Raw genomic sequence first — 11055 nt, forward strand, 5'->3', positions numbered from 1 at the left:
AAGAGGGAGAAGAATTGGAACAGGAGGTTAGGGGTTGGGTCTTTGTTATGTTTACAAGCTGAGGGAGAGAAACCAACAGACAGGGAGGAGTTTAAATTCAAGATAGAAGGATAACTAACAATCTCAGAAGACACAGAAGCAATAGGGATAAGGGAATAAGGAAGAGTCAGCATTACACAGAAGGGATAGCTTTGCTCTCTGAACAAGGAGAAAGAAAGGCCCCCTCTGGATATGGATACATCTGTGTATGGTATGTTGGATGGAGAGCAGGAGTTGAGAGAGATGGTGACCAATGTCTCAATTTCTTAATGAACTAAGGTCCGTAGTCATTCACAAAAAGTGAATGAGAGGAGGTATTAAGTAAGGAATTGAAGGAGAGTGAAAAGGCTTTGAATAATCTTTGAAAAGAAGAGAAAGAAGAGAGGAGATAAGAGAAGGGAGAGAAAGAGACTAAAGGAAGTACTAAATGCCCAGGCAAATTTTGAGACCATGAATTTGTAACAGACAATTTTGCATGCTTGTTTGGTTTTTATGAGGCAGAATAGCATATGCATGAAGCCTGGGTTTGCACCATATCTCCCTCATGTGTCATATCTGATTGATTCTTAGATGCAAATTTTCACATTTAACACCACTGAAATCAGGTTTTATCCATCAACTGAAGGCACCTTGCAATCAGAATTGCAATATTTTCTTTTGCTTTTTTTCAGATAATGAGATGTCTACAATTGACGGTGTCTTCTATTTGATGTAATACTTTGTACAAGTTACTTAACCCTCATGAAACAGTTTTCTTGCGTGTAAAATGGGCAAAAATCTCCCTAGGGCTAGTGAGGATAAAATGAGTTCATACATGCAAAGCACTTAGAATGGTGCTGCATGTAGCAAAGTGTTTGTTAAATGCTAGTTATTATTTTTCTCCTTCAGTGCTCATCTGACTGAATGTGGGAGAAAAGAACGGTCATGATTATATTGATCCTGTGTTAGAACTTTTTTGGGCAAATGCTGATGAAGGAGAGGGAGGCAAAGGAATCAAGCTATACACAGGTTAGAAAAAAAGAAGAGACGAGAGGTAGAGAGATGAAAGACTGGTTGGAAATGAAGAAAACTGAAGCCCTGTTGAAGGAAAAAAACACATGGAAGAGGAGTAAAAGAGGGGACACTGAAAGGTACTAGTCGGGAAGAGGGATATTCAGGCTTCAGATCTCAGAGGTGGAGCAGCTCTGTATTCTGAGCACAGCCTCTGAAGTGAGTGGCTGAAGAGAAGTGAAGGTAAAGACCACTGTAGTTGGACTCCAGCTGTACTATAAGTGATAATAAGTTATAAGTATAATAAGGTAATAAATTGAAATGGTCACCCCAGCTTTATAGCAGCTGAGGGTGTGTGACATTGCCATCCCAACCAGAAATCCTAGGACAACTCTTGCCAATGGGAGCTAAGACTTTAAAAATATATATTTTTAAAGCCTAGCTAGTGTCTGCTCATATACTCTTTTTCTTTTCTTTTCAATATAATTACTTGGGACTGGAAGTTTTGACCTTTAGTAAAACTTTTTATAGTGCCAGTCTAGAAAATACTGCTTTGATTAAACATTTCTCTTAAATACCATTTTACCAGCTTGCACTTGAAATTTAAGTAGTCATCTTATGAATATTTTTATTTAGAAGATCTTAATAACTATATATTCTGTTGTAACATACATTTAGAATTCCTTGCTTAGGGCAATTTGGAGAGATTCTTGGAAAGAAATATGTATCTTTAATCTGAACCTTACTAATAATTGCAAGAGGAAAATGGCACACTAATTCTTGCATTTCAATAAAAAGAAAGCCACCATCAAATCATTTTAATGAAACATTTAATACTCTGTTAAACATATAAGTTTGCTTAGTTTGATATCTTATCCCTGTGGTTTCATTTCCACAGACTAGCCTCTCTCTAACAATGACACACATTTGATTAGCACCTACATTTTACCAAACATTATTTTCATATATAAGGTCTCACATTTTTTCTCCTCTTTCCCCCCAGTTTGCTGCTAAGGGATTTTCCTTGAGTAAGTTAATTGGTAAGAATTAGAACATGGTTCTGTTTCCAAAACTTAGCTTTACACATTGTCATTTATCTGTCCTAAACAGTGTGCTTGTACAAACACATACACTGACTGTCACTCTCTATTCTCTTCACAGTAGTCTATCTTTATTCCCCTATTGGCTCCCCAATACCAACTGGGAGGGAGCATATGGCAGGTACAACTTACTGACAGAATAATTTTAACAAGTTACATCTGGAATCAATCCATTACATCATCATTCTGACTTGTTAAAAAATATTCAGGAAACCAATGGGTCATTTAAAATGACATGACGCTAAATAACTGGTTTGACTGGCATTTGTCATCCGGAGAGTTGTTTCAGTTTTGTGCGGTTGCAGCCTAGGCTGAAAGAATGACTAGTGGAGAAGTAAATCGCAATTAGCTGATGTGACCCATGGGTAGATTTTCTGATTTTTGCCACTTGAAGCAATTCTGAAAGACATTAAAAAGGACTTCCGGGGCTTCCCTGGTGGCGCAGTGGTTGAGAGTCCGCCTGCCGATGCAGGGGACACGGGTTCGTGCCCTGGTCCGGGAGGATCCCACATGCCGCAGAGCGGCTGGGCCCGTGAGCCATGGCCGCTCAGCCCGGGCGTCCAGAGCCTGTGCTCCGCAACGGGAGAGGCCACAACAGTGAGAGGCCCGTGTACCGCAAAAAAAAAAAAAAAGGACTTCCGATTAATTTTAATGAAATTCGAGAGCAGTTATATAGATAGTTTGCATCTTCAGCAGTGCATTAATTTGCAAATGATGGGGCCAGCCTTTAAGAATAGGGTGCTTCTTTAACATTTAGGATCAGATAGTAAAAATAATTACTTTCTCTCATTTTTTTATGCTTTTCCATCATTTGAAGATGGCAATAAACAAGGACAATTTCCTGGAATGCCCATTGGGATAAATGGATTAGTCAGTCTTTAAGTGTCATCAAATTCATAAGGACAAGTTGAAGTAAGTAGTCAGATGATATTGGACATTGATTCTAAAATGTGCAGAAAAGGAAAGCTACTCGGGAATACAAGAATAGTTCATTCATATTTTTCCTACTTATACAAGTAAAAATACTATGGTTATGATAACACGTTTAGTGGTGGTTTCTTTCTAGGGTACTTCTCAAGATACATTCATCTTTCGCCCATTCTTTCCAGTAGGTTGCAAAGCCCATAGGGATTCCTGTGGCTTTGTCAAGAGATGAGTGTATGTCTTTGCAATAACCCCAGCACTTTAAGAGTGACTACTGTAAGTATTGGCTTTTCAGAATTGTCCCATCTTTTGGGCTACTCATTTCCAAAGGAGACTACAATTGATTTGTTTTCTATTTGTTTTACATACCACAGCAACAATGACAAGATCTAAGCTTTTAGCAATAGTAAGTTTTTTTCCCTAAGGCTTCAGTTATGATGGAGTATCGAAAAACAACATATAATCTCTACTTCAACATAATAGGTGGAGCAGAAGGATTTACAGCTCAGAAAGCCAGAGGTCTACTGACAATTAAGGACTTCTGCCAAGAAGAAAACATCTGTGAAAGGACAAATAAGGACATAGACCTATATGTTGAAGGTATAAAACATCTTACAGTATGAGAAGGGCTCCTGGGATGAGAAACTTTTCCTTGACTGTGTGTGTCTAGGGGAGTTAGCTGTACTCTGCTCTAGATTCCTACACAGTTTTGTGCAATCTTCCATTATATGCTTACTATACTCTATTTGTTATGTACGTGTATCTGTCTCTCCTCACCATCCCCCTCCTACCCTAACCAGCAGCAAAGCTCTTTCAGACTGGGAATCATGTCTGACTCCTCTCAGCTTTAGAGCCCAACACACATATAACTTCTTAATTCATATTGGTTGAATTTATTTATGAGAATAGTCTCATTTTGAACCCAAGGCTGGAGTAGTGAGTGTCATTAGTCAACTTTGCACCGATGAAATTTCTTTTTCATGTCTGGAAAAAGAAATCAAAATGTCCGTCCGTCAGCCAATTTAGAGTTTTTTTCTTTATTTGGTGCCCCCTTTTTTTTTAAATCATGCTTTTGCTGAATGGAAAGATTGCTTTGATGTGATTATGGACACATCCTCTGAAATGGGGTTTTTGATTGAAAGACTATAATCTAAAAGTAGAAGTTAAGAATAAAAGTATAAAATCATTTCCCCTGAGGGAAAAAACATTGCTCATCCAGTGACAGGATTTTCATGTTCAGTCGTTGGAAAAAGGGAAACATTCGAAATCTAGTTTGAGATCATTTTTGTAACACGGTGTATTAACTAGGAATTCATTAAGCTACCAGATATATACATATATATATATATATATATATATATATTAGCTTAAATGAAAAGGGGTTTATTTTTCTTACCTAATAAGAAACCTGGAAACATGTGGCCGCTGATGTTAGTTCAGTGGCCCAAGGATATCAGGCCCATGTTTCTATGATTCCCTTAACCTTTCCTTGGACTCACAGGTTAGTTGCCACAGCTCCAGACATCACATCTACATTCAAGGCAGGAAGTAGGTGAAAGGGTTGTTTCAGCCCAGCCACATATGTTATATTTTTCTATTAATTAATTTGTTAGTTTATTCATTTATTTATTTAGGCTGTGTTGGGTCTTTGTTGCTGCGCGCGGGCTTTCTCTAGTTGCGGTGAGCGGGGGCTACTCTTCGTTGCGGTGCACGGGCTTCTCGTTGCGGTGGCTTCTCTTTTTGTGGAGCACAGGCTCTAGGCATGTAGACTTCAGTAGCTGTGGCACACAGGCTCAGTAGTTGTGGCTCGCAGGCTCTAGAGCACAGGCTCCGAAGTTGTCACACACAGCCTTAGCTATTCCACAGCATGTGGGATCTTCCCGGGCCAGGCCTCGAACCCGTGTCCCCTGCATTGGCAGGCGGATTCTTAACCACTGCGCCACCAGGGAAGTCCCCACACATCTGTTATTTTTTAATCAAGAAAGTAAAAACATTTCTATGACCTTCACCAGTGGACTAAGTCTTAATTCATGGACTACAAAGATGTTACATGGTCATTTATAGATACAAGTAAGTCTGAGGGAAAGGGCTCCAGTAAGACAGTAAGGTACTTTGTCCAGGGAGCTGGGAATGGCTGTTGGGGAAGCAATCAGCAAAGTCAATCCCGTAAGGCAACATGACCTGATGGAAAACTGTGCATTGAATAAATTCAACTTTAACGCTACATTGAAATAACTCCACTGCTGTTTATCTTTATTTTCTTAGATCTTAACTTCTTTACCTTAAAAATAGAAGTTTTAATATTATTCACCAAACATTGCATACTTGAGAAACAGAAAATGCTGGTAAGAATACAATGATAAACTACCAAACATGAAATAGCTAGTGGGAAGCAGCCGCATAGCACAGGGAGATCAGCTCGGTGCTTTGTGACCACATAGAGGGGTGGGATAGGGAGGGTGGGAGGGAGGGAGATGCAAGAGGGAAGAGATATGGGGACATATGTATATGTATAACTGATTCACTTTGTTATAAAGCAGAAACTGACACACCATTGTAAAATAATTATACTCTAATAAAGATGTTAAAAAAAAAGAATACAATGATGGTTGCATAAACTACTTGGTGATAGATCTGAAAGCCCCTTCTTTCTAGAACTTTGAGCAAATAATTTCAACTCTCCTACATATCAATGTTCTCTGAAAATTAAATGGGTCCAAATGGATAATCTCAAAATTCTTTTCTGCTTTCCAATTTATTATTCTATGATTTGTGGTAATAATCTATTAATCGAATAAATGTCTTGAAATCCTGGAGTTTAGAAAATTATTCAAATTAAGAATTAAAAGTGGTACAATCACTGTAGAAAGGACTTAAACATTGATATACCCCATGAGTAAGCAATTACACCCCTCAGTATAAACACCAGAGAAATTCTTTCACTTGTACACTAATAAATATATATAAGAAACATATAGAGATACCATTCATATGGAAAATACCCAGAAACTATTCAAATGCCAAAAAAGTAGGGAATAAATAAATAAATAAGTTGTAGTATGTTCACTCAATTGGCTATCACAGGAGTTAAAATGAAGTACAGCTAGTTGGAACACCATGTATGGTGGTATAAATATAATACTGAGAAGAAAAAATTAGTCTCCAAAGATTATACATAAAATTTCAATACCCTTTTTATAAAGTTAAAATAACTAAAGGGCTTCCCTAGTGGTGCAGTGGTTGGGAGTCCGCCTGCCAATGCAGGGGACGTGGGTTCGTGCCCTGCTCCGGGAGGATCCCACATGCCGCGGAGCGGCTGGGCCCATGAGCCATGGCCGCTGAGCCTGCGCGTCCGGAGCCTGTGCTCCGCAACGGGAGAGGCCACAGCAGTGAGAGGCCGTCATACCGCAAAAAAAAATAAAAATTAAAAAATAACTAAAACCAAACAACACACGTATTAGAAATATGTAAAAATATAAAACTAAGTATGTTTTCAAGTGGCAATGAAATGATTATTATAAGAGTCAAGTTAGTAATTACATTAGAAGGGAAGAGAGAAGAGTCCAATGGATAAGATGGAAAAGTTTCACAGATAATGTTAACTACTGTCAATGCTCTAATTATCACACTGATTAGTAGATTCATAGATATTTTTATAGGATTTTAAATAAATAAGTAGGTGAATAAATAAATACATACTTGCATACAAAAGGCCAACGGACTGATCGATTATATCAAGAACAAAGGATTACGCTTAATCCCATTCTGTTTACTTAAATTTCAAGTAAAAAAAAATATAAGTCCATATCATATATGGAAGTTATTTTAGAAACGACTTTAAGCTCATGTTTTCATTCCGTATAGAAAACAAATGACGCAAAAATAGTAGAATATTTTGGTTATTTATGATGTCTTCTATTAGACCACCTAGCCATTTAATCAGTGCTAATAAAACAAGGAAGAAAATCACAAGCATACCACACCCTCCCCTGAAATCCAGTCCCTCTAAGGATGACAACAGTCACTATTCTCTTTTATCGCCAGTCTCATCCCTGTGATCCTTCTCTGGAGTGAGGTCAGGACAGTGAGATATGAGGGTCCATCCACGGCATCTTCCTGCGCAGAGAGGAGGTTTTTTTTTTGTTGTTGTTGTTGTTGCGGTACGCGGGCCTCTCACTGTTGTGGCCTCTCCCGTTGCGGAGCACAGGCTCCGGACGCGCAGGCTCAGCGGCCATGGCTCACGGGCCCAGCCGCTCCGCGGCATGTGGAATCTTCCCGGACCGGCGCAGGAACCTGTGTCCCCTGCATTGGCAGGTGGACTCTCAACCACTGCGCCACCAGGGAAGCCCCTGACTTCTAACTTTTTACGATCTTCAATCCATGCAAGCTTTGAGATTGCATTAGTACTCATTAGAACGAAACTTCAGCCCCTTATGCTTATAAAATTCACTTGTATCGACCAAATTCCTGTGTCATTAGTCACACATATCTGAAGCTACTGAAACCTACTAAAATATGTGGAGAGCACACACTGCTTCACCATTCAGCCACTCTGCAATCAGGCTCCTTTTTAACCCTCCCCTCACCCCTTCCTTAAAAACCTTCAGAAATTGAGGTGACCACCTCTCCTGTAATGACCAGCAGCTGCTGAAGCAGAATACATTTCTTTTAACAGGCCCCATGCTTCTGATATATCTGAGGGTGATATCCTAGGGGAATTTAAATTTATACATAATTTTTATAGGCATAGATTTAGAAGAGCATATTACATATTCAAATATATATACACGTATCTATGTTTGTATGTACGTATATGTATATCCATCCTATCTTGGGATCCCATATTTTGACGAAGTTTCATACCTAACACACATCTTGGGGCATCCATTTACACATGGCTTTGAATGAATAATCATGCAAGAAAATATCTAGACTCCAACAAATGTGTGACATCAGCAATGTCATTGATTAAATCTTAGTGAGAAGTTTACAAATTCTCATATATAAGTTGGTGATTTTTTTCAGCTTGTAAGCCTGATCCAGAGCGGCTATCAGAAAATTGACCCCCTCTGCTCTCAAACATGACATCTGCCCTTGATACCGAACATAGGTTGTCATCACCAGCAGAAAAAGAAATTTGATTTTGGAACAGATTTCTTGAGTTTCCAGTTCAATACCGCTTCCTCACTAGGTAACAGGCATAAGTGCGAGAATTGTCCAAAAGATCTATTATACAACCATTGCATCGATCCAGTTCAAGACCAGAAAGATCAAGCAACAAACCACACACCGGAAGCATTTGCATTAAACAATTTATTGAATGCCCAGCCGGTCTGGAAACGCTCTAGTGTCCTGCTGGTTGTAAAGACTGTTGAACCCCTACCTTACCTTCCCCAGTTACAAATGTTTCAGGCAGAAAACCTTAGACCACGGGAGAGGATCCAAGCAAACGAAATAGAAAGTCATGCTCATCTGCTAATAGACCCAAACTGTCTCTCACCACTTTTGAAAACTCATATTTACAAATATGACCCACTTCATTTCTAAATCACCATAGTTCAACCAGTGTCCAGAACCAGGATGTCAGTAGGTTTCTGATACCATGCTTCTCCCTTTCTCTGAAATGGTTCCCAGAACAAGGGTTAGCCCAATTTAACACATTGTATAGAACAGTCTCTCTCACATTGAATAGAAAGGTTAATGCGTTCTCAGGCCCTCAGAGAATCTATAAAAGAGGAAGGACAGTGTTATGAGGGGTTGGGATTATTCCACTAGGGATGCTTTCAGGGTTTAATTTTTCCATGATAGAAACAAAATCTGTTTCCAAAGCAAGATGTCAACATCATTTTTAGCTGTCAACCACTTTTTGTGCAAGAAGTTCAGATTTAGATGGCAATCACTATTTTGTGCAAGGAATTCAATACTTATCCTTCTCTTTCACTATAATAAAAGTAAATATATATAAAGCTTTTTAACCAAACTAATTGCAAAGCTATTTAGCTAACTCTCAAATTATTGCAGGAAAGTCACCCAAACAGAGAGATGATTTATGTCACAAAATATTTGCAATAGTCTGCTAACATAAGTGTTATGTGATTTGTGGACACATGAATTGTTTGCCTTTCTGGGTAACTAACTGGAAATCCTACAGACTTTGATAGTCAAAGGATTTCTTCCACAAACATTCATCTGTAGTTCATTTGTCTGTAAACAGTCAAAGGCTTTTTATTTCATATGGGCAGCTACCTAGTCGGTATAGACCCTGAGAACAAAGCAAAAATGGACTGAATGTCTACATTTTCCTCCTTTCATCTGAGTGTTTGGTCCATATAAATATTTGAGTACAAGGCTTTCTCAGAGTTTTTTTATAACTTTAATAAAGAAAAAATTATTTCTTTGTTTCTAACCATAACTAATGAAATGTAGCTCCAGGCAACACATCACCAAGAAAGGAGAGGCTATACAGTTTTCTGAGACCTCAGTGAAGTATAGAGCCATTTTGATCACCTGTAACCATGAGTTTCTACTTGGATTGGCTCCTTTTGTTTCTTAGGTTCAACTCACATGTCTCAAAATACCAAATGCCTGATAAAATGCCTTAAGCATCTTATCTCTCTGCGTGGCATTGAAAATGTAGTTTGGAGACTCAAGAACAGTTACCACCTTTCTTGTGTCCCACCTTAGGTCATGATGGCTCAGGAATAATATTTTTCTGCGGAGAGCTACCATGATGTTATTAATAAATAGCTACTCTGCTGACGAATCAATATTTGGCTCCTAATAAGTATGGGAGTGTGGTTCTCATCGCTTGTTTCTGAAATGCTGAACGCTTACAATTTCAGTTTCAGCCCACAATATTATATCTATGGTTATAGTCACGGAAGTAAGAGGTTTTTTTTTTTTTTTTGCGGTACGCGGGCCTCTCACTGTTGGGGCCTCTCCCGTTGCGGAGCACAGGCTCCGGACGCGCAGGCTCAGCGGCCATGGCTCACGGGCCCAGCTGCTCCACGGCATGCGGGATCTTCCCGGACTGGGGCACGAACCCGTGTCCCCTGCATTGGCAGGCGGACTCTCAACCACTGTGCCACCAGGGAAGCCCCAAGAGGTTTTTTTTAATTCATATTTTGCTACACAGAGATATGGCCAAAAGTTTGTTTAAGTATCATCATCCCAATTTTCCTCAAAAGAAATTTTAAAGGTATTTTTATTAACCTGAGGAGGAAATTTTTTTTTTTAATTTTTTTTTTGGCTGCGTTAGATCTGCGTTGCTGCACGCAGGCTTTCTCTAGTTTCTGTGAGGTGGAGGCTTCTCACTGTGGTGGCTCCTCTTGCTGTGGAGCACAAGCTCTAGGCACATAGGCTTCAGTAGTTGTGGCACGTGGACTCAGTAGTTGTGGCGCATGGGCTTAGTTGCTCCATGGCATGTGGGATCTTCCTGGACCAGTGCTTGTACCCGTGTCCCCTGCATTGGCAGGTGGATTCTTAACCACTGTGCCACCAGGGAAGTCCCTCCTCAAAATTTTTTGAGGAAAAACGGTCCCCTAATCAACAAGTATCAAACGTGGCCTTTAGCATTTACTCTTCTCTCTTTCATACATTCCACAACCAGCTGCCCAGTTCTGTTGATTCTACCTGTGTGATCTGTCCCACTCCTTTCTGCATTTCCACAGCCCTGTTTTAGTTCTTCATTATCCTGGATCTGTGGTGTGATCCTGGTATCCTAACTGGTTTGCCCGCCTCCTGCCTCTCTTACCCACAGTCCATCGTATATACTGCTGCCGGACAGCTTCCATTCCTCCAAGCCTCAGAAACCTGCTTGCAGCAGCAAAGCTCATGCACAACAACTCAAGATCTCTACAACTTTACCTGGAGCTTCAGGTCATTCTTCTCTTCCTGCTGTCCCTTTTATACACTCTATGCTCCAAATCAAACCAGTCGCTTGGCGACTGTCCCAGATGGGGTTCCCTGGGAAGCAGACTCCGAGGCAGAGGTTAGTGGCCAG

This window comes from Lagenorhynchus albirostris, chromosome 6 (genome assembly GCF_949774975.1).
Source record: "Lagenorhynchus albirostris chromosome 6, mLagAlb1.1, whole genome shotgun sequence".
NCBI classification, from domain to species: domain Eukaryota; kingdom Metazoa; phylum Chordata; class Mammalia; order Artiodactyla; family Delphinidae; genus Lagenorhynchus; species Lagenorhynchus albirostris.